The 23,042-nt window shown below is 46.4% G+C and overlaps 2 long non-coding RNA genes across 2 annotated transcripts in view; one reads left to right on the forward strand and one right to left on the reverse strand.

Annotated features, from left to right (window-relative positions):
* The window catches only part of LOC309370040, a 250,041-nt gene that overhangs the window by 15,564 nt on the left and 211,435 nt on the right, over positions 1 to 23,042 (forward strand). The gene's annotated exons all lie outside the window — the stretch shown is intronic.
* On the reverse strand, positions 16,585 to 21,660 carry LOC309369995. The gene is made up of 2 exons (XR_014168326.1): positions 19,940 to 21,660; positions 16,585 to 19,476 (listed from the first exon to the last, which is right to left on the reverse strand). It is a non-coding gene; the product is annotated as an uncharacterized lncRNA (long non-coding RNA).

Genomic DNA, 23,042 nt, shown 5'->3' on the forward strand with positions numbered 1-23,042 from the left:
TGGCGTACAGCTTCCGGGTTGTGTGGCCAGCATGACTAAGCCACTTCTGGCGAACCAGAGCAGCGCACGGAAACACCATTTACCATCCTGCCGGAGGGGTACCTATTTATCTACTTGCACTTTGACGTGCTTTCGAACTGCTAGGTGGGCAGGAGCAGGGACCGAGCAACGGGAACAGCTCACCCCGTTGCGGGGATTCGAACCGCCGACCTTCTGATTGGCAAGTCCTAGGCTCTGTGGTTTAACCCACAGCGCCACCCGAGTCCCTTAGGGTAGTTATAAAGTGGGATATAAAATCCAAACTCTTCTTCTTCTTCTACCTAAAATCCTGGAGAGTTTCTGCCTGTCAGGGCAGACAACACTGATCTAGGAGGACCAATATATCTGACTCGATGTAAGACAGCTCCCCATGTTCCTCGTGAAAATTTGCCTGCATTTTAGTACAAATTTCTCCTAATATATACACTTTTTGCATGTAGTTACCCATCCTATACAATAATATACATTTTGCAAAGTAATTTCCCCCGATATTATGCGTGTTGTATATTATTTGCATGGTGATATGCATTTCGATGCACATTTTACCCCAGTTATAAGCATCGCTTTGCAGAACGCTTGGCTGGAGATCTGCTCTGCAAAATTCGAAGAGGTGCGAATTTTGAAGGACGGCTGTGCTTTGGTTCTCCTATACGAAGGGCCTGCTGAAGCAGGCCTAGGGCCCATCTAGTCTAGTATCCTGTTCTCACAGTTGCCTGTGGGAAAACAGCAAGCAGGATTCAAGCACAAGAGGCCCCTCTCTTCCTGTGGTTTCCAGCAATTGGGATTCAGAAGCATCGACGGTAGTCATCACTGCCTCCTTGTGGCAGTGAGTTCCATAGTTTAGCTATGTGATGCATAGTCAATAAGCAATGATCTCTATTTGTTTCTTCAAGCTTGCCCCATAGCCTCATGGGCTTCGAAGACGCTAAAACTCATTGACGATTCTTCAACATCAACTTTGTTGGACTGGTCATGTGTGGATGCCTGATGATCATCTTCCAAAGCAACTACTCTGTTCCGAACTTAAAAATGGAAAACGTAATGCTGGTGGTCAACAAAAGAGGTTTAAAGACTGTCTCAAGGCAAATCTAAAAACATGTAGTATAAACATCGACAACTGGGAAAGCCTTGCCTGCAAACACTCCAATTGGAGAACAGCCTTGACCAAAGGTGTCATAGGCTTTGAACACCCTCGAACTCAGGACGCAAGGGAGAAACGTGCTAAGAGGAAGGCACGCTTGGCAAACCCTCACCAGGATCAACTTCCACACAGGATCAACTTCCACATGGAAACCTACCGGTATGTCCCCAATGTGGAAGGATATGTGTCTTCTTCTTTCTTCTTTGGCGATCCCTCGTAACCGAGTAAGATTGTCTTCCATAAACACGGTTTTAACCATGGGTAGGCCCGGGGGCTGGATCTGGCCCAATTGCCTTCTATCTCCAGCCCGTGGACAGTTAGCATGTTTTTACATGAGTAGAATGTGTGCTTTTATTTAATCTCTGGGTTATTTGTGGGGCATAGGAATTCATTCATTCCCCCCAAAAAAATAATCGGGCCCCCCACAAGTTCTGAGGGACAGTGAACCAGCCCCCTGCTGAAAAAGTTTGCTGACCCCTGGTTTTAACAATGAGTCTGTAAGTGACTGTGGGGGCCAAGTCTGGATCCACATGTCCTTCCACAGTGGGGACAGAGGTTTCCGGGTGAGAGTTGATCATGGTGTGGATTTGCCAAGCGTGCCTTCCTTTTAGCACGTTTCTCCCTTGCATCCTGAGTTCGAGTGTCTTCAAAGCCCATGACACCTTTGGTCAAGGCTGTTCTCCAACTGGAGCGCTTGCAGGCCAGTGTTTCCCAATTGTTGGTGCTTATACTACATTTTTAAAGATTTGCCTTGAGACAGTCTTTAAACCTCTTTTGTTGACCACCAGCATTACGCTTTCCATTTTAAAGTTTGGAATAGAGGAGTTGCTTTGGAAGATGATCATCAGGCATCCGCACAATAAGACCAGTCCAACGAAGTTGATATTGAAGAATCATTGCTTCAACACTGGTGATCTTTGTTTCTTCCAGTACACTGGCATTAGTTCACCTGTCTTCCCAAGTCAAAATTGGCCTCCACAGTCACTTACGGACTCATTGTTAAGACCGTGTTTAGGGAAGACAATCTTACTTGGTTATGAGAGATCGCCAAAGAAGAAGGTATAAGATCAAAAGCAGATTTAAAGTCTGCATAAAGTGCACCTCCAACCAGTTGTGTGTTTTCCAACCAAGCGCTGTAGGACAAGCTTGTGATCCGCTGTGGATCGATCCTTCCTGAAGCCTGTCTGCTCAGTCTTTAGAATTTTTTCTTGTTCAGTGCTGCATGAAGAAGGACTTTCTTTTAGCCAGCTTTGTTTCATAAAAAAATTGGGCAGATTCACCTTTGAATGCAAAGTGAAGTATATCTTTCCCATATCTCTCATTTCACACACACACACACACACATACACACACACACACACAAGGTCTGTGTCTCTTTCCTTGACCCCATTCAGCCCCCAAAATCTGCACAGGGACATCATTAGGAAGAACTTTCGGATGTCAAGATCTGCTTGACGGGGGAATGGACTCTCTCCTTCACTGGAGGTGTTTAAGCAGAGGTCGGGTGGCCACCTGTCACGGGTGCTTTAGCTGCGACCCCTGCACTGCAGCGGGCTGGACTAGATGGCCCCTGGGGTGCCCTTTCCAAGTCTACAATGCTGTGATTCTGGGATCCTTCGCTTCAGGCACATCAGCGGACTTGGTGGCCCAGCGCAGCGACCCAGTTGTCCTGGCCCCTATCCGCGTCCGGCATCCGGGGCCTTCTCACGGGCAAGAGGAAGGCAGGCCGGGAACGATGGTCCTCACCCTTCTCTGAGAGGTTAATGACCCAGTTAGCGGTTCTTGGCTGCGGCTCCCGACATTTTGCAGACATTAAGAGCGGCTTCCTTGCCAAGTACATTCTGTTCCTTGGAGGTCAGCCAAGGCAGCTCGGATTACCGTGTAATGCGACAAAGAGGCAGGGAGAGGGAGAGGGCGGGGGGGTGAATCTAGCTTTGGAAAAGGGGAAGCACCGCTTGCTAAATTTAAACCTCCGAGCTGGAAATGCTTCTCCGAAGTGCGATTTCACCGCAAAGGGGAGCGGATCCCCAGGCAAACGAGGCTGAGATAATTGAACAGTTCCTCCGCGGAGACCCAGAAGGCCTCCTGACTCTCCCTGGATCCAAATCCCCGCAGGAGGGGAGCAGAGGAGAGGATCTGGTAGCTGAGAACCAACTTCCTGCTCTGGGGGGGTGCCAGAGGCTGGGGCAGGGAGGAGACAGGGAGAGGGACCTGTGAGGACATTGGGGGGTGGTGTGAGAGGGGATGGGTGTCAGGATGTGGCAGCTGGCTTCTGGCGCTGGGAGTGCCAGCCTCCTCGACCCCCACCCACTGACGCGTGTCCCCCTCCCTCCCTCCTTTAAATCGGAGGGGCCAAATGCAGAAGTTTGCATTCTCTGGCCTGATGTCCCCGGCAGCCCCAGGAGGTGGAAAGCAAAGGCCTTCTGGCTGTGAGGAAGAGGAAGAGCAGGAGGCTGAGGGTGGGGGCCAAAAGCACATCGGACGCTCCCCCCTTGCAGAGGGACACAATTCCTGCTGTGCATGTGGGGGCAGTGATAGTGGGGGGGGGGAGAGAAAAAGAGCTGGAGGACGTTCTCAGCCAGTTTTAAAGGTCCACTCTACAGAACTGCTGTGAGAAGGCATGGAAGCAAAGAATTGTAGAGTCGGAGGGGACCCCCAAAGGTCATCCAAACCAACCTCTGCAATGCAGGAATCCAGCGAAAGAATCCCAGCCTAAGAACATAAGAATCACTTGACGGATCGGCCAGTGGCCCTTGCATTCTGGTCTCACAGTGGGAAACCAGCAAGCAGAATTGACCCCCTCTTGCCCTCTCCCCTCCTGCGGTTTCCAGTGGTCATTTCTACCCCTGCCTAGAAATGTCGCTGGGCACTGATCCTGGGACCTTCTGGATTGGGAGGGGCACCCAACGGTCATCTAGTCCAACCCCCTGCGGCACAAGAACCGCACCTCAACATTCCCTGGTCGGTGGGCCATTCGAGCTATGCGCAAATGAAGCAAATAATTGTTTCGTTGGAAGCTGGGTCGTCGAGTGGAACCCACAAATTTAGTCCCGTGCTGGAATCAAAGCTGTATGTTATCCACAATGGTTGGTGCTTCAGAATAACAGTCAGTTATATCCTGCAGTCTTGCGGGGAGGGGGTGACCTGCTCCCACCCCATATGCATAGCTGTCAACTTACAGATTTGAAAATAAGGGACCAGCAGCCTCGAAAATAAGGGATCAGCAGCCAAAATAAGGGATCAACAATTACTTTGAGAACATACATATTCTGTTGCATGCAAATGGCTTTAGATACCTATTAGGTCCATAAATTACCATATAGCACATATTCAACACAAAAAAGCAACAATTTGTTGTTGACAAAGGACAGCTGGACATAGAAAGGGCCCCATTACCTTCAGTAGCTTATTTAAGGGACATCATCAATAAGGGACAGCAGCGGGACGTGGCGCTGGGATAAGGGATTGTCCCGCCAAATAAGGGACGCTTGACAGCTATGCCCATGTGCCCCCACCCGAGTCCAAGAGGCAGGAGGGGGCAGCCTCAGGCCATCACGGTTGCAAGGCCCCCAGTACCAGGCCCTGTTAGGAGTGCTGAAGGTATAGAAGACCAGGAGAGATGGGCTCTGGCCCTCACCCTGTACAGTTCCTCCCATTTAGGGGGGGGGTGTCTTATTTTTCAGGTGGCTGCATTCCCAGGACCAACCACTAGAGGGGCACAGAGCCCCACGCTCAGCACTATTCCCCACATTAAGGGGTCAGTCCAGGTTAAGACCACCAGAGGCAGCTCCACTTTTCGCAAAAGCACCTTGCCTGGAAGTTTTATCCGGCAGAATACTGTTTCCAAACCTGATACCCCTGGAGCTTTCTCTGCATCGATGCACTCTGTGCATGCTCAGAGACACTCTCGATGTGAATGTGGTTGGAGTAGTTATGAAACTGAGACTCTGGTGGAATCTTTAAAGAACTATGGAATAAAAGGAAACATCTTGGCAGAATCAGACTGATCCCTGTATTGTATAAATATAAGTTCATAGGGAGGTAAAAAGAAACTATATAAGAAATTTGTAACTGTGCGGTATAAAGTAATGGATAGATAAAGTACAGTGAAATTAATTGGAAGTCCGTTTTAAATTTCTTCTCTCTAAGTTTTATAATTGTGTTGAGTATCAGGACTATATGTGATGATAATTATGGTAATCTTCTTGTATCTTATAGTGTGGTGGTTTCTATGATTTTTCTGTTATTTGTTTCTTTGATTGATTGTATGTTTGTTTACTTATATGTATGTCTGTTTTCTCATTAATGTATTTATTTTAAATTAATAAAGATATATTTAAAAAAGAAAAAAAGGAACTGAGACTGAGTATTTGCAAGTGTGAGGTTTAAAGGGGATGGTAAGAACCACCCTGAGATTTATGGGCGTAGGGCGGGATACAAATTTTAATAATAATAATAATAATAATAATAATCCATCAGAAGGTAACCCACAAGTGGGGCTAGAATTCAGTAGCCCACAGGGCAGAGGAAACTGTCTTCTAGTGTCTACAATGCAGGAATCACAACTTAAGAATCCCAAGGAAGGAGAGTTCACACGTTTTTGTCGTCATACAACCATGGGCTTCTAGATACGGAAAGGGCCCCCAGGGGCCATCTAGCCCAACCCCTTGCGAGGCAGGAACCAACACTAAAGAACCGTCCAACCTCTCTCTAAAAATCTCCTGCAGATTCTTCCCAACGGAAGGTTCTTCCACCAAGGAGGAAGTAGGTAAGCAGAAAGTTGCGCAAACATTGTGGCAGTTGGGGAGCCACCGCCAGCCCCGGTTTAGCACACAGTCTGTGTTTTCCCCTTGCTAATTGGCAGCAAGAAGCTCGTCAACATTTAAAGACGAGGCTCGGTCATGCCAGCGGGGGGGGGGGGGGTGCGCCAAGGCTGCCTTCCGCTCCTTCAGTGCCAAGGTTTTTCGAAGAGCGGATTTCTCTAGGAAATTCCTGCAACCAGGGGGTGGGTTGGGGGGGGGAGTAGGAGCATTGGCAAACATTCACCCCCCTCCCCATCTCCTCACCGTGTTCTACATTAAAAAATAAATGTGGGGGAAGACATAGCTTTCCGTCAACAAACTCTCTTTCAAATCAGAACCAGTGAAGGGGTGAAGGTCCTGTGTGAGTGCCTGGAGGGGGTTGGAGGATGGATGGTGGCTAACAGATTGAGGTTGAATCTTGACAAGACAGAAGTACTATTTTGGGGGACAGGAAGTGGGCAGGTGTGGAGGACTCCCTGGTCCTGAATGGGGCAACTGTGCCCCTGAAGGACCAGGTGCGCAGCCTGGGAGTCATTCTGGACTCACAGCTGTCCATGGAGGCACAGGTCAATTCTGTGTCCAGGGCAGCTGTTTACCAGCTCCATCTGGTACGTAGGCTGAGACCCTACCTGCCTGCGGACTATCTCGCCAGAGTAGTGCATGCTCTGGTTATCTCCCGCTTGGACTACTGCAATGCACTCTACGTGGGGCTACCTTTGAAGGTGACTCGGAAACTACAACTAACCCAGAATGCGGCAGCCAGACTGGTGACTGGGGGCGGCCACCAAGACCACATAACTCCTGTCTTGAAAGACCTACATTGGCTCCCAGTACGATTCTGAGCACAAGACAAAGTGTTGGTGCTGACCTTGAAAGCCATCAATGGCCTCAAAGGCCCAGTATACCTGAAGGAGCGTCTCCACCCCCATCATCCAGCCTGGACACTGAGGTCCAGCTCCGAGGGTCTTCTGGCGGTTCCCTCCCTGCGAGAAGCCAAGTTACAGGGAACCAGGCTTTCTTGGTAGTGGCACCCGCCCTGTGGAATGCGCTCCCACCAGATTTCAAGGAAATAAACAACTACAAGACTTTTAGAAGACATCTGAAGGCAGCCCTGTTTAGGGAAGCTTTTAATGTTTGGTGCATTACTGTATTTTAATATTGTGTTGGGAGCTGGCCAGAGTTGCTGGGGAAGCCCAGCCAGATGGGCGGGGTATAAATAAATTGTTGTTGTTGTTGTTGTTGTTGTTGTTGTTGTTGTTGTTGTTGTTGTTGTTATTAAACTGAGTCACTGAGAGAACTGTAGAATCGTAGATTTGGAAGGGACCCTCAGGGGTCATATAGCTGAACCCCCTGCAATGCAGGAATCACAGCTAAAGCATCCCTGCCAGGTGGCCGTCCAACTTGTGCTTGAAAACATTCCAAGAAGGAGAATCTACCAGCTTCTAATGGAGTCTGTTCCAATTTCAGAAAATTCTTCCTAATGTTTAGTTGGAGGATGGAGCTGAAAAGATCTTGGAACTAAAGCAATCCCAAAATATTTGCTAAAGTAGACATAGTTAAAGTCCCGGTAGATCAGGTGAGTGGCCCGTCCAATCCAGACTTTGTCCTCATAATGGCCAGCCACTATGCCTCGGTTTTCCAGGGACAGCCCCAGAATTATGAAAGCCACAGCAACTTCTGATTTAATTCCGGAAGCTCCCTATTTCTACTGCTGTTGCCGCTGAGCTCATGGAAGAGGATGAGCCTGCGCTTGTCCTGAGTGCGAGTGGCAGCAAGGGAGGACCCCATTGCCTCTTCATGGCCTCTCCATGGGTGCCACTGCTGGCCGCCTCCCTTGATCAGCTTGTCTTTTTCTATGGCGATCCCATGTATCAGAGTAAGATGGTCTTCCATGAACACGGTCTTAACAGTGAGTCCGTAAGTGACTGTGGAGGCCAATTTTGGATCCATACGTCCTTCCACAGTGGGGACATTGGTTTACAGCAGGAGTTGATCACGGTGTGGATTTCCCAAGCGTGCCTTCCTCTTAGCACGTTACTCCCTTGCGTCCTGAGTTTGAGTGTCTCCAAAGCCCAGGACACCTTTGGTCAAGGCTCTTTTCCAACTGGAGCGCTCGCAGGCCAGTGTTTCCAAATTATCCATGTTTATACAGTCGTACCTTGGTTTTTGAACAGCTTAGTTCTTGAGTGTTTCGACTCCTGAACGCCACAAACCCGGAAGTGAATGTTCCAGTTTGTGAACTATTTTTGGAAGCCAAACATCCAGCAGGGCTTCTGCGGCTTCCTATTGGCTGCAAGAGCTTCCTGCAGCCAATTAGAAGCTGCGCTTTGGTTTCCAAACATTTTGGAACTCAAACAGACTTCCAGAACGGATTCCGAGGTACGACTGTGCTGCCTTTTCTTAGATTTGCCTTGAGAGAGTCTTTAAACCTCTGAAGAAACCAGAGGCCTTTCTCCTGGGCATAGTCGGCCAATTGGTGCCAAAGAAGGACAGAACTTTCTTTATGTATGCTACAACAGCAGCAAGAATACTTATTGCAAAGTACTGGAAGACACAAGATCTACCCACTCTGGAAGAATGGCAGATGAAGGTGATGGACTATATGGGATTGACAGAAATGACTGGCAGAATCCAAGAGCAGGGAGAAGAGTCGGCGGAAGAAGATTGGAAGAAATTTAAAGACTATTTACAGAAATATTGCAAAATTAATGAATGTTAGAATGATGTTGGATAGAAATTAAGTGGTTTCCAACTGTAATGCTTTAAGGGAATATGAGAGGGAAAAAAGGCTTAGAAACAGGTAAAAAATGTAATTGTAAGGATTTGCTGAACTAACAATTTGAATTGGAATACAAAAAAGGGACTGTGGTGCCCAGAACTGGACACAGTACTCCAGGTGAGGTCTGACCAGAGCAGAATACAGTGGCACTATTACTTCCCTTGATCTAGATGCTATACTCCTATTGATGCAGCCCAGACTTTCTCATTATGGGACCGAACTGCGGTTGTCACATAGAGGAGGGAGAAAGGTTGTTTTCTGCTGCTCCAGAGAAGCGGACACGGAGCAATGGATCCAAACTACAAGAAAGAAGATTCCACCTCAACATTAGGAAGAACTTCCTGACAGTAAGAGCTGTTCGACAGTGGAATTTGCTGCCAAGGAGTGTGGTGGAGTCTCCTTCTTTGGAGGTCTTTAAGCAGAGGCTTGACAACCATATGTCAGGAGTGCTCTGATGGTGTTTCCTGCTTGGCAGGGGGTTGGACTCGATGGCCCTTGTGGTCTCTTCCAACTCTATGATTCTATGATTCTAAGTCTGAACTTTCACAGGTCTTAATGCAAAACCTTTGCTCCCAAAAGAGGAGGTTGGGTCTAGGAGATGTGGGCTTGACTCCTCTGTGTCTGAGATGGACATGGGGGAATCACCTGAAAGGCCAGTAAAAATGGTTCAGGGGGGAGTTGGGTCTGTTTAGCTTGGAGAAAATCAGAGCATGAGATAGTCACCAAACATCTGAAAGGCTGCTGTCACATGGAGGGACTGCCTGCTGAGGCCCTGACGGACGCTGCCCTTGCCTCTCTCCACCTGGCTTGGGGTGGGGCTAGACAGGCTCCACAAGGACTGCAGCCGCTTTTAAACTGTTTTTATTTTTATCTCTGTTGTTTTAAATGAGACCATCTTGGCTGTGAGCCCTGGAAGACCTGCACCCTGCTTTCTGGCCCTTTCCAATTTGGCCTGGGAGAGTGGAGTGCGGACTGACTCCAGCTACAAAAACTGAGCTGTTGGACAGATTATTGGGCTGGAGTATTGTTGAGAGAGCTGTTGCTGTTATTGATATTATTGTTGTAGCCCTAACTTTAGATCTTATGATTTACATGGAAATTGTTTCCATTAGGTTTTTATGTGCATTTTTTTTATTGTTTATGACTTCTGTTATGTTTGTAATTATGTAAATCTTGTCAAGTTCTAAGCCACCTTGAGCATAGTTTCAACTATGGAAAGGCGGCATGTAAATAAAATGATGATGATGATGATGGAAGTGTCAGGAGTTCAGCCTACACTCGTGTAGGATCCTGGCAGAGACACATGCCCAACTGGCATGTTCCCTCCCTCCTGGTCGATTGTTTGGGAGCTTCAAAAGCTTTCTTCTGCCCAAACATCACAGCTACCAATGCCAACTGACACCGGCACACTTAGGGATCCACAGAGTTTGCGCAGCTTGCGTGACAGACCTCAGCAACTCAGCATTTTGGCTAATCTACCTTATTTACATCTAAACACACACAGAGCACTGCAACATGGCTCCCTCTCTCTCTAGCATCAGACAGCAAAGAGAAAAAGAACTAAGGACAATAGTCCCACTTCAGACAGTAACACCTGTCTCCGTCACTTCCCACTCTGTGAAATCAAAACATACACCGTCATGTGATAGACAACAGTCCCATGACTGCAATCACGGAGCAGGAATTCTAACAGGAAGATGGAGCCACCAGAGGGTAGGTCCCAAAGGAGTGGCGTCAGGTTACAAGAAAGGAGATTCCAATTGAACATCAGAAAGAACTGTCTGAGGTTAAGAGCTGTAGAGACAGTGGAGTGGATTCCCTTGGAAAGTGGTGAGCTCTCAGAGATTTTAAAGCCAAGGGTGGATGACCATCTGTGAGGGATTCTTGAGCTGTTTCCTGCATTGCAGAGGGTTGGACTAGATGACCCTTGGGGCCTCTTTCAGCTCTACGATTCCGTTCTTCTAAATCTCTGTTCCCTGTGGAATTCCAGAGTCGTTTAATCTCTGGTGGAACCTCCTCTTCCCTCCCAAATCCCAAGGGGAACTCCTTGCCCTCTTCGTCAACCCACACCACCTAATTTAGGTTCAAATGTTGCTGTTGACGGCGACACACTTCCTCCCCCAATAAAATCTGCCAGGGAAGTAGGGTGCTGCCGACTGCCCTTGCGGGGCTGGCCACAGCTGCAGAGGTACAAGTGGCCAGCATTTCCCCTTCCTGCAACATCTTTTATGAAGAAGACATCTTTGCTCTGCAGCTTTCTCCATTCCAAGCTCATTTGTTGATGCAAAGAGAAAGGGATACCCCAGTCCATGTGGAAAAGCCTAGGGAGACTCTGTGTTGAGGTTCAGGCAAAATGCCTGCTTTGTGCATGTAAGACTTCCTTGCTTACTGTAGGTCATTATCCTGCAGGAACAGCCGTAGCAGGTTCAGATCTGGCGGGCGGACGCTGTCTTTTCCAGCAATTAAAGCCCTCCAAGTCAGCATTTAATCACCCATTAAAACCCTTTATTGCCTCATATGCTGGCGGCAAATGCTACCCATTAATTAAGCATGGAGATAACATTAGCAAGATCCTTCTTTCTATCCGTAATGGAATGGAGCAGACAGGGCAATTCTGTGCATGCTTAGAGACCAAATACATGGAAGGTGGAGCCAGCTGGTTTTCTTCTGCCCCAGAGGGGACAACCCGAACCGATGGATACAAATGGCAAGGAAGGAGATTCTGACTAAGCATTCAGGGCAGCTGTCTACTAGCTCCATCTGGTATGCAGGATGAGACCCTCCCTGCCTGCAGACTGTCTGGCCAGAGTGGTGCGTGCTCTGGTTAACTCCTGCTTGGACTACTGCAACACACTCTACGTGGGGCTACCTTTGAAGGTGACCCGGAAACTACAACTAATCCAGAATGCGGCAGCTAGACCACATAACACCGGTCTTGAAAGACCCACATTGGCTCCCAGTACTTTTCCAAGCACAATTCAAAGTGTTGGTGCTGACCTTTAAAGCCCCAAATGGCCTCGGCCCAGTAGACCTGAAGGAGCGTCTCCACCCCCATCATCCAGCCCAGACACTGAGGTCCAGCTCCGAGGGCCTTCTGGCGGTTCCCTCCCTGTGAGAAGTGAGGTTACAGGGAACCAGGCAGAGGACCTTCTCAGTGGTGGCGCCCGCCCTGTGGAATTCCCTCCCATCAGATGTCAAGGAAATAAACAACTATCTGCCTTCTAGAATCAACCAAAGGCCTGTTTAAAAAGGAACATTTTTGCCTGGTGCCTAAAGGTGTATAATGAAGGCGCCAGGTGAACTTCCCTGGGGACAGCATTCCACAGACAGGGAGCCACTGCAGAGAAGGCCCCGTTCTCATGTTGCCACCCTCCAGACCTTTTGAGGAGGGGCCATATGAAGAAGGGCATCAGATGATGATCTTAGGGTCCGGGGAGGTTCATATGGAAAGAGGTGGTCCTTGAGGTACTGCGGTCCTGAGCCGTTTAAGGCTTTATAGGTCAAAACCAGCACTTTGAATTGGGCCCAGAAACTAATTGGGAGCCAGTGCAGTCAGACCAGGATAGTGCAATATGCTCAAACCATCTTGCTCCGGTGAGCAACCTGGCTGTTGAATTCTGCACCAGATGAGGTTTCCAAACCGTCTTCATAGGCAGCCCTACGTAGAACGCATTGCAGTAATCTAACCTATAGTTTACCAGAGCATAGACTACAGTAGTTAGGCTATCCCTGTCCAGATAGGGGCGTGGCTGGGCCACCAGCCGAAGCGGATGGAAGGCACTCTGGGCCACTGAGGCCGCCTGAGCCTCGAGCGACAGCAAAGGATCCAGGAGGACTCCCAAGCTATGAACCTGCTCCTTCAGGGGAAGTGTAACCCCATAAAGAGCAGGCAATCTCCCACCCATCCGATCGAGGGAACGATCCAGCATCTAGACTTTCCTCCTGTTTATAATTGTATGAGGTCTACCTTTCTTCGAGTCTGCTTCTATTTCTGCCTTTGAGAAAAGGATACCACTTCACATAAACCATTTAGAGATTTTTAAAGAAATGTTTTGCCACATAGTAATATCTTTTTTTAATGTAGGCTAATAATGTAGTTCTGATATGATTTCCAGACCTCTTGCTAGAATGCACTTTCAAATTTAAACGGTCTAGAACAGGGTGCTGGGGTTAGACGGGAAACTTTGACACACTTGGGGCTGCCATGTGAGCAAGATGAATAAACACCCAGCAATAAAAGATAATAGGAGGATTTACCCTAGCAAATCATTTGTCAAATTGTTGTTGTTGTTTAGTCGTTTAGTTGTGTCCGCCTCTTCATGACCCCCTGGACCAGAGCACGCCAGGCACTCCTGTCTTCCACTGCCTCCCGCAGTTTGGTCAGACTCATGTTTGTAGCTTCGAGAACACTGTCCCACCATCTTGTCCTCTGTCGTCCCCTTCTCCTTGCGCCCTCCATCTTTCCCAGCATCAGGGTCTTTTCCAGGGAGTCTTCTCTTCTCATGAGGGGGCCAAAGTATTGGAGCCTCAGCTTCACGATCTGTCCTTCCAGTGAGCACTCAGGGCTGATTTCCTTCAGAATGGAGAGGTTTGTTCTTCTTGCAGTCCATGGGACTCTCAAGAGTCTCCTCCAGCACCAGAATTCAAAAGCATCAATTCTTTGGTGATCTGCCTTCTTTATGGTCCAGCTCTCACTTCCAAACATCACTACTGGGAAAACCATAGCTTTTACTATACGGACCTTTGTTGGCAAGGTGATGTCTCTACTTTTTAAGATGCTGTCTAGGTTTGTCATTGCTTTTCTCCCAAGAAGCAGGCGTCTTTTAATTTCACGGCTGCTGTCACCATCTGCAGTGATTATGGAGCCCAAGAAAGTAAAAGCTCTCACTGCCTCCATTTCTTCTCCTTCTATTTGCCAGGAGGTGATGGGACCAGTGGCCATGATCTTAGGTTTTTTGATGTTGAGCTTCAGACCATATTTTGCGCTCTCCTCTTTCACCCTCAATAAAAGGTTCTTTAATTCCTCCTCACTTTCTGCCATCAAGGTTGTTTGTCAAAATTACAAATACCCAAATACAGACGGTCATTTACCCTCGCTAGATTCAATGTGCTGCCATCTGCCTTATTGCAGGGCAGATTCGAGTGTAAACCATATACGGAACGAGTCTGCCCCTGCGGCTTGATGGAGGTAGAAACTGTCTCTCATGCCTTGTTACGCTGCTGTTTCTACAGGGATACACTCTTGGTATTTATTACCCCTGCAAAAATCTCCAAATGAATCCAAACCTCAATCTCTAAAATCCCCGATAGAGGACAAGGATCCTGAGATCACGTTTAGGGTAGCCAAATTCTGTGCGATTGCCATAAAATTTAGGGAACAAGCTGTGCTATCATAATGATTAAGGCCTTTAATGATCATTTTACATTATATGTTAGTGACTAAGTTTTAATTTATATATTTTTAAACTGTTGCTATATCTGTAGCGTCCCTGTTATACCTAATCGCAAATTCAAATGTATCCCTATTGTGTTTTATGACTTCCATTATATTGAATGTGGGCTGGAACTGGTCTGTGTCCGAAATAAAACATTCAATCTACACACTTGGGGCTTTGCGACAAGTCCTAATTTTTGCAAGCATCTTCTGAAATCACCCCAGGCTCACCCCTCCCAATCATCCAAGAAGCGAACTATGTTTTGCTCCTAGTAAAGAAAGCAGCTGCAAATGGAAAAGGGAAGAAGAGGTTCATACACAGGCCCAAGCAAAGTGTATTGAGAGTTTATTGGATCGCTAAAGCGTTCTTCAAACCATCTGCAATTTTTGTGTCCTCCCCCCTTAAAAAAAGAATTAATAGCAAGGCTTCGGAAAATGCTGTGTATTTTTATTCTTACAAAAAGAGAGGATTTTTTTTATTTCTTTCAGAAAATATAATTTGATTATTTTTTTTAAAGGATGCAACAAAAGGATAACTCAAAGAGCAGAGCGAAAAGGCAGAAAGGCACATAGTTGTATAATTGCATACAAGAACAACGTACAGAAAATATATGCTTGAGATACTTTGATTTCTCCTAAAAAATAGCAATAAGGCACTTTGTGTCTGTTGAATACAAAAGTATCTGCTGGTGAATCTGGATTCTGTGGTTCAGGGAAGGTTAATGATAGAGAACAGGCATACAAAAGAGTAATTCATCTCATTTTTATATCTTTTATAAATATGCTAGGAGAGCTCTCAGTTTAAGAGGGGGGACGATCCTCCCCTCCAGTCTGTGTGCACACCTTACAAGTAGGTAACCCTCGTGCCGCAATAACTGTGTGGAAAAGCGCTGGTGTTTGTGTGACAGAAAGCAGCAGCCCAGATCATTCTGGTGTCCTAAATCTCACATTTCTCAAGAGTTTTCTGGAAGACAAGGGTGTGTGTGTGTGCGCGCGCAGGACAAGGCTGATGATGCTGAGAGAGTAGTGACTGCAGCCTTCCTCTTTGGCGATCCCTCATAGCCGAGTAAGATTGTCTTCCATGAACACAGTTTTAGCAGTGAGTCCGTAAGTGACTGTGGAGGCCAATTCTGGACCCACACGTCCTTCCACAGTGGGGAAATAGGTTTCTGGGCGGGAGGTGATCACGGTGTGGATTTGCCAAGCTTGCCTTCCTCTTAGCACGTTTCTCCCTTGCGTCCTGAGTTCGAGTTTCTTCAAAGCCCATGACACCTTAGGTCAAGGCTGTTCTCCAACTGGAGCGCTCGCAGGCCAGTGTTTCCCAGTTGTCGGTGCTTATACTACATTTTTTGGACTCATGGCACAGGTGAGATTTGAACCAAGGGCTGCTTGTCCATCTTAGACTAAAATACTTATATTGCAACTGTGGAGTTTTCTGTTTTCTATTCATCTTAAAACCATGGAATAATAATAATAATAATAATAATAATAATAATAATAATAATAATAATAAATTTTAAAATATGCGCACACATAAACTCGCTGTAACTGCTGCAGATTTGGTGATTCAAAGCATGTACAGTCGTACCTCGGAAGTCGAACGCAATCTGTTCCGGAAGTCCGTTTGACTTCCAAAACGTTTGGAAACCAAACGCGGCTTCCGTTTGGTTCCGGAAGATGCATCGGATGTTCGGGTTCCAAAGAACATTTGCAAACCGGAATGCTCATTTCCGGGTTTGCGGTGTTCAGGAGCCAAAACGTTTGACTGGCGAGGCGTTTGAGATCCAACGTACGGCTGTATATTGCAAAGCAATGAACCAACCAACCACCTGGGAGATGGAATTGAGCTACGAAAAGGAACTAGGAATTAGAAAGAAGTGTCTCGCCTAACCAGAGTTAATCATTGCACACAGCCCCATCAATAGCAGCTGGGGGGGGGAGAGAACAACATCCTTCTCACTTTCCCCCCAGCAAGAGAATCATGCTTTATAAAGACACAACTGCAAATAGAGACGCTTTGACTCTATTTATGGCAAGAGGGAGATATATATATATATGCAGGCAATTCTGCCAAGAGAAAAGGAAACACGGAAAACGATCCACTGGGTATTCCCCCCACTTTTAATGTCTAATGCAAACTTCCTAACTTCCCCCTCCCTGCAGAAATAACATCAGGGCTGCTGCCTCCAGCTGAAGCCACAAGCTCAAGCCAATATTTGCACAGGAGTTATGGGACTTTCAGTTCACGGAATGTTCCACATTAAAGCATTTTTCTCATGCCTAAGTTTTATGAGAAGATGCTGGAGATAAAAGGGAGAGAGACAGAGAGAGCGAGAGAAGTCCTAAACATGAAAAATGACTGGCCTGTGCTCTTCCTTTTTAATAAAAATAAAAATCTGCAGTTGGAACTCGTTTCTCGCAGCAAACAAACAAACAAACAAACCCTTTGCCCATCTCATGCAAACCGAACAACTATCTTAGTTTACAGCTTCTGAACCCCAGTTGCTGAAAACTAGGGGTGGGGAGAGGGGTCTTGCGTTCGAATCCTGCTTGGCGGATTTACCACAGGCATCTCCTTGGCCACTGTGAGAACAGGATGAGGGGCTTAACAACTGGGGACCAGTTTCCGGAAGAGATCGCCAAATTGGCTCTGTTAGGCGTTCCGCATTTGAAAGAACTCGATCTTTTACCCTTTGGAACTCCCTGCCTATTGATACTAGCAGGCGCCTTCTCTGCGTTCTTTCTGGTGCCTGCAAATAAAAAATAAAATGTTTCCAGTTGCTTTGAAAGTTGTTGCGAACTTTAACTTGTTTTGGCATTTTAACCTTTTGTTCCGTTTTAACGATGGTGGGAATTTCTCCCTGGCGATTTTATTGTTTCATCTTTTTGCAAACTGCTTTGAGGCTCTTGCCGCAAGCAGTGTATGAATTTTTGGAAATAAATGAATGAATGGATGGATGGGCCCTGTGACAGGAATTTTATGGTCTTAGATATATGGTAATGTTCATAAGTGTACCAACCAAGCACATTCATAGACCAGCACAGGAAGGCCAACCTGGGACCATTTTGATTCCTAAACTGTGCAAATGTTTTCAAGGTCAAACTGGAAAAGCCTCCCCATTGTCTTTTCCTTCACAAATCCTGTCTTAAGGGTATGTCTGTGTTTGAATAGGGTGTGAGCCTGTGACCTGGCCCAGGAACTAAGTATTTATCATTACAAAAGACTGGCCAGGCTCCCCAGGAAATCCAATCAAGTAACCTGCCAGACAGGAGAAAAACAGTATTAAAATTTCTGTTTTGGACCGCCTTTTCTGTGATGTAGGTGTGATGTATCTGAGGGGTGGTCTTAGGTTACACCCCTTCTGTGATGTATGTATGATGTTTCCTGGCGTCGTCTTGATCTACAGGGTGGCAATTTCAAAAGTCTTTATAAGGCATTGTGCGCCATTGTTCTAGGGTCCTCCTCTCTCCTGCGGGTGAGGGGAGCACCCTGTTGCAACAGATCAATAAAAATCAAGCCTACAGGCTGCTGTTTTCCTCCAAGTAATCCTGGTTGGTGTCTTTGTTTGTGTCCAAGGGAGCCCTCGGATTTTTCCGTTAACAGCCCTCGCTGGCAGGATCCCACAGGACCTGGTGTCCTTATGCTACATAGAGATGCCTGAAATGTCTTTGGGTGGGATGCAGTGTCCTGCTGCATCCCACCTGAAGACATTTCAGGCATCTCTACGTAGCATAAGAGCATCTGGGAGAGCTCTTGAGCAACTAACATTTCACGGGCGATGGTGCAAGGAACCTTCCTCTGGATTGCACAGAAGAATGTAAACGCAGCCTGCTGGATCCGACCCAGGGCCCATCCAGTCCTGCTTCCTGTTCTCAACACTGAAACAATTATATTAACTTCTCCTCTTATGCTCCTCAACCTGTGCGCATGCTTGGATTACACAGATCAATTTTAGTAATTAGGATTGTAGCATATGCAGAGTACCCAAGGATATTCTCCACAAGTAAGAATTCCAATCGTCTTTAATGCAAGCATGCTTTTAATTCAACCCCTGCCTCTCTGAAGATGTTTACAAGGGGTCCCATGAACGAAAAATCCAAAAACACTCTAGAAATAGGAGAGCCTAAATATTTCTTGCACGCAACTCTCTGGCTATACGTGCATTAAGTTCACAAATCCCTGGGCCAATTATGAAAAAGAGAGAGAGGCTTAGCTGTGCTTTTATCATGAAAGTTTTGGAATGTGTTTCTAATGTTGCACACATCTTTTGATAAAGCGCGGTATATAAATGGACTGAATCAATAAATTAAATAAATTCAGTCCTCTCTGCACTTGATGTTTGGAACAAGGACTCATCCATTTCCTTCCGCAGCGCATTACCTTGCAGGGCAGGCCTGCTAAATTTGTGACGCACCATGTGTCTCAATGTGGTCTCCGGGAAACTCAGGGCGGTCTCTCAGACTTGTTTTTAGGCCTGGGGAAATGGGAACGCCAAACACTGCAAGGTGGAGAAATCTAAGCATTTTCCCCCAAGAAAAAACACATTCTGAGAAATAACGGCTTAGGTCTCGAAACCACCTTATCTACGTTTGTGTTAGACAAGAGCCCACAGCTCAGTTTAAAACAAAGAAAGGAGAAAAGGATGAGGATCTACTGTGAGTTTTCTTCTTTCTCAAAGGCATGAAGAATACAAGAGTTTCTTCTAGTCTAGTGTGGCATTTAGGCACAGAAAATCCTCTTCAGGGAGCCCCATCTGTACGGTGTTTCCATTTATTTGCTGGCCCAAGAGGGTGGAAACTTTTTAGGAAGATCTTGCGGGAATTCAAACTGAATTATCCTGACCCGCTGCTTTGATTTCTCTCTTAGTGGAATTTTCAGTACTGTCCTGAGCTGCAACTGGTTTTATTCACTTGTTTTAAACCCATTTTCTCCCCGTTTGCATCGTTATTATTTTTAACAGAAAACTTAACGAGGTGGCAGTGACGGGGCACAGCTTCACCAGCCCAAGAGAGAACCATTTTTTGATCAAATCCAGACCACTTCACTTTTTCATCTTAACCTGCTGCAGAACGTGGCCAGATGCAGAATTGTTTAACTGTCATTCTAAGTCTAAGCTTGGGTTTCTTTGGGAGGGTGTGTGTGTGGAGATGTTAAGTCTGCCCCCCCCCAGCTTTTTAAACATTTTGAAATAGCACGGACATTTAAAAGTTCCATGCATTGCAGGGGTTGCAATAGATGACCTTTGGGGGGGGTCTCTTCCAACTCCACAATTATGTGATCCTATGTTAACAGTAAAAGCTATGGTTTCCCCAGTAGTGATGTATGGAAGTTAAAGCTGGATGATCAAGAAGGCTGATCGCTGAAGAATGGATGCTTTTGAATTCTGGTGCTGGAGGAGACTCTTGAGAGTCTCATGGACTGCAAGAAAATCCAACCTCTCCATTCTTAAGGAAATCAGCCCTGAGAGCTCACTGGAAGGACAGATCCTGAAGCTGAGGCTCCAAGACTTTGGCCACCTCATGAGAAGAGAAGACTCCCTGGAAAAGACCCTGATGTTGGGAAAGATGGAGGGCACAAGTAGAAGGGGACGACGGAGGACGAGATGGTGGGACAGTGTTCTCGAAGCTACCAGCATGAGTTTGACCATACTGCGGGAGGCAATGGAAGACAGGAGGGCCTGGCGTGCTCTGGTCCAGGGGGTCACGAAGAGGCGGACACGACTAAACGACTAAACAACAACAACAAATGTTAACAGCTCCCCCACTAAAAAACCAAACACCCAACAGCCTGTCAAAGATAAAATACTTAGGACTTTTGCAGGCCGAAATCAGCTTTGCCCCACATTCTGACAACCTGCTTTCTGCCTGCGGATCGTACGGGGGAGAAATTCACATCAGCTCAGCTCTCGCAATGCACTCAGTCTCAAAAAGAGAAAAATAATTCAGCATGCCAGAGATTTGCAGCATGCACCCGATGCAGATATTTGCTTTATTTTGTTAAAAATAAAGCTTGCTCATCAATAAGGGGTTGTGAGCTGTCAGGGAAAGGACCTACAGAGGAGAGAGAGAGAGAGAGAGAGAGAGAGAGAAGCTGGCCTACTGTTATGCAACCAAAAGGCTAAATATAATTCCTGGCTAGAGACACGTCTCCCCCCCCTCCTTCTGCATTGGTGGTGGGTCGGCCAGCAGGAGTTATTGTAACCCCACCGCCTGCAGGAAGGTGCCTGTCAGCTGTGCATCAGATCTGGCAAATTACAATAAGCGGTTTATTTTTTTCTAAAAAAGCTGACTTGTGCGGTTTCCCAGGCAGCCACCATCAAACCCTCTCGCAGGATTCCCCTCCCCCCAACCCCCCCCCTCCACCGGCCCCTTCTAAGCCTGGCTGGTCAAAGCTGAAAATGCAATGTACAGCAGCGCCCCTGAGATTTCACAGGAAGGACCAAAGGACACTGCTTGTTTGAGGACTTTAGCATCTCAGGGTGTCCGCATTTGACCTTCATATGAAATGAAGGGACTATTGGATTTAGCAAATATGTACAGGGCAGGAGGAGGAAAAGGAGGACGCTAAGAATTGTTTGGCAGTGGAACGGACTCCCTTGGAAAATGGGCTCTCCTTCCTTGGAGGTTTAGAGCAGAGGCTGGAGGGCTCTCTGTCATCGATGCTTGAGCTGAGATTCCTCCTTTGCTTTTACTTGGTGTTATAAGTCAGGACATTAATAGACAGGACATTAAATGGTTTTTATACGCAACAACAGCGGCAAGAGTTTTGTTGGGCCAGAAATGGAAGCGAGAAGAAATAATGACGAATGAAGAATGGCAGACGAAATTAATGGACTACGCAGAATTGGACAAAATGACAGGACGAATTCGAAACCTGCGGGATTTACAGAAGATTGGAAGAAATATACAAATTATTTGAAGAGCAACTGTAATCAACAAATTAAGCTAGTAGGACTACAAGAAGTTTTGTAAGGAGGAAAATAGGAAATATTGCAAAGAAGAGAAAGAAGAGAGATATTAGTTATGATATTTAAATGTAATAGTGAAAAGTAAGAAATGTAAATTAGGTGAAAAATTGGAAAAATGTCAGATGTGATTGATGGAAGTAAAAAAAAATTGTATAAGGTATAAAAGTATGTTTAAGAATTGTTGAAAATGTTATGTTTGAAAACTAATAAAAATATTTTTTTAAAAAGAGATTCCTCCATTGCAGGGGGTTGGACTAGATGACCACTGGGGTCCCTCCCTTCCAGCTCCACGATTCAATGCATTCAAAGATGTGCCCTTTCTTGCAGAACCATAGAAATGTAGAGTTGGAAGGGATCTCCAAGGCCCATCTAGTCTGACCCCTTGCAGTGTTGGGTGACACAAAACTCAGAAAGTGCCCAGTCCCTTCCCTGTTCATAAGAAAGAAAGAGCAAAAGAAGATGTAGAGATCTGTGATCGTCACGTTGTTCACAAAAGCATTTCCAAAAGAATTGAGTGCAAATAATACATCAGAGGCACTAGAAAGAAAAACGCTCCCCGTTCTGGAGTTCAGAGGTACACTGCCCTTGCACATGGAGGCTCCACTGAGCAGCCACAGGGCCATCTCTCCGTGAATCCAGCCTTTGCCTTAAGCTGGCCTCCCTCCAGCTGTTTTGGATTACTGGCTTCGGCCAGTGGGACATGTGCTCCAAAACATCTGGACGGGGGCCAGATATGGCCCAATCGGATTTCCTTTATACTGGATTCGGTCCTACTTTAAGCATAGCTGATGGGTGAAACCTGGACATCGCCTTGAGCTTCACAAACCTCTCTCCTAAATCTAATTTCGGCACCCCTTCCCAGTAACTGGAATTAGGGTTACGGCGCAATCAATATTTCCTTCCAACGAGTGTGCATGATGAAGCAAAATAAAATAAAATAAAGGTAGCCCAACAGCAGAGAAGGTTCTTTTCCTAGCAAGGGAGTGGTGATTGCAATACGATATCTTGAGGTTTGGGACCTCAGGCTCTCTTAAACTTGGACTGTATGGGTTTTTTGTAGGGTTTCCTATTAATTATCAGTGGGACTAAGGGTTAAGTCTACTGATTGCTAAGTATTTGTCTTAAAACTGAGAGTGCAATTGTCCAGGCACCAACTCATCCACAAGAACATCTAACCTCCAAATGACGTTCCCACTGCCCTCGGATCATCTCGACCTAACTTACACATATAAAAAGTTTAATCAAAAATGGAAGACATATATATTTCTTATTAAGTATACATACATTTATAATTTTTATATATATATAAAAATCCTATATATTTGGGGGAAAGGCGCAGGGAAATCTTAGGCTAGAAACTTTTCAGGAATAAAAAATATTGCATACTTTAGGGGAAAACAACAGCAACTACCCACGGGCCCAATCCACTAGGAACATCCCCTGAACGTGCACCATTGAAATGCATTGCTGCTCTCCTTCCTTGCAGCAGGGCTCGTGCAAAAGGCATTCCTAGTGGATCGTGGCCAAGGTCTCTTTGGCAAAAAAAGAGGGGTGAGTGTTTCCTTTGCAATAGGTTAAATAAAGCTTTGTAATAAATATACTCTGCTATGGTGACTAAGCCCTATGAGCGTAACACTCGATTGCACTCTGCTTCATTTACTACATTTCTCGGTAAGGACTCAGCTGAAACGCTGCCCTGCTCTTCTCCAGAGAGAGAAACATCTAAGCACTGAAATGCGAGGGTTGGAAAACCATGCGGTAAAAGCACTGGCTGGGCTAACAGCGTTTCAGACTGCAGGTTCATGCATGCATCCCTGCAAGAAGAAACTTAGTGTGTCAGGGTCCTTACTCAGCCTTCTCCCTGATAAGCTAGCTCTAG

Source organism: Podarcis melisellensis (genome assembly GCF_964234715.1).
Source record: "Podarcis melisellensis genome assembly, chromosome: 5".
NCBI classification, from domain to species: Eukaryota; Metazoa; Chordata; class Lepidosauria; order Squamata; family Lacertidae; genus Podarcis; species Podarcis melisellensis.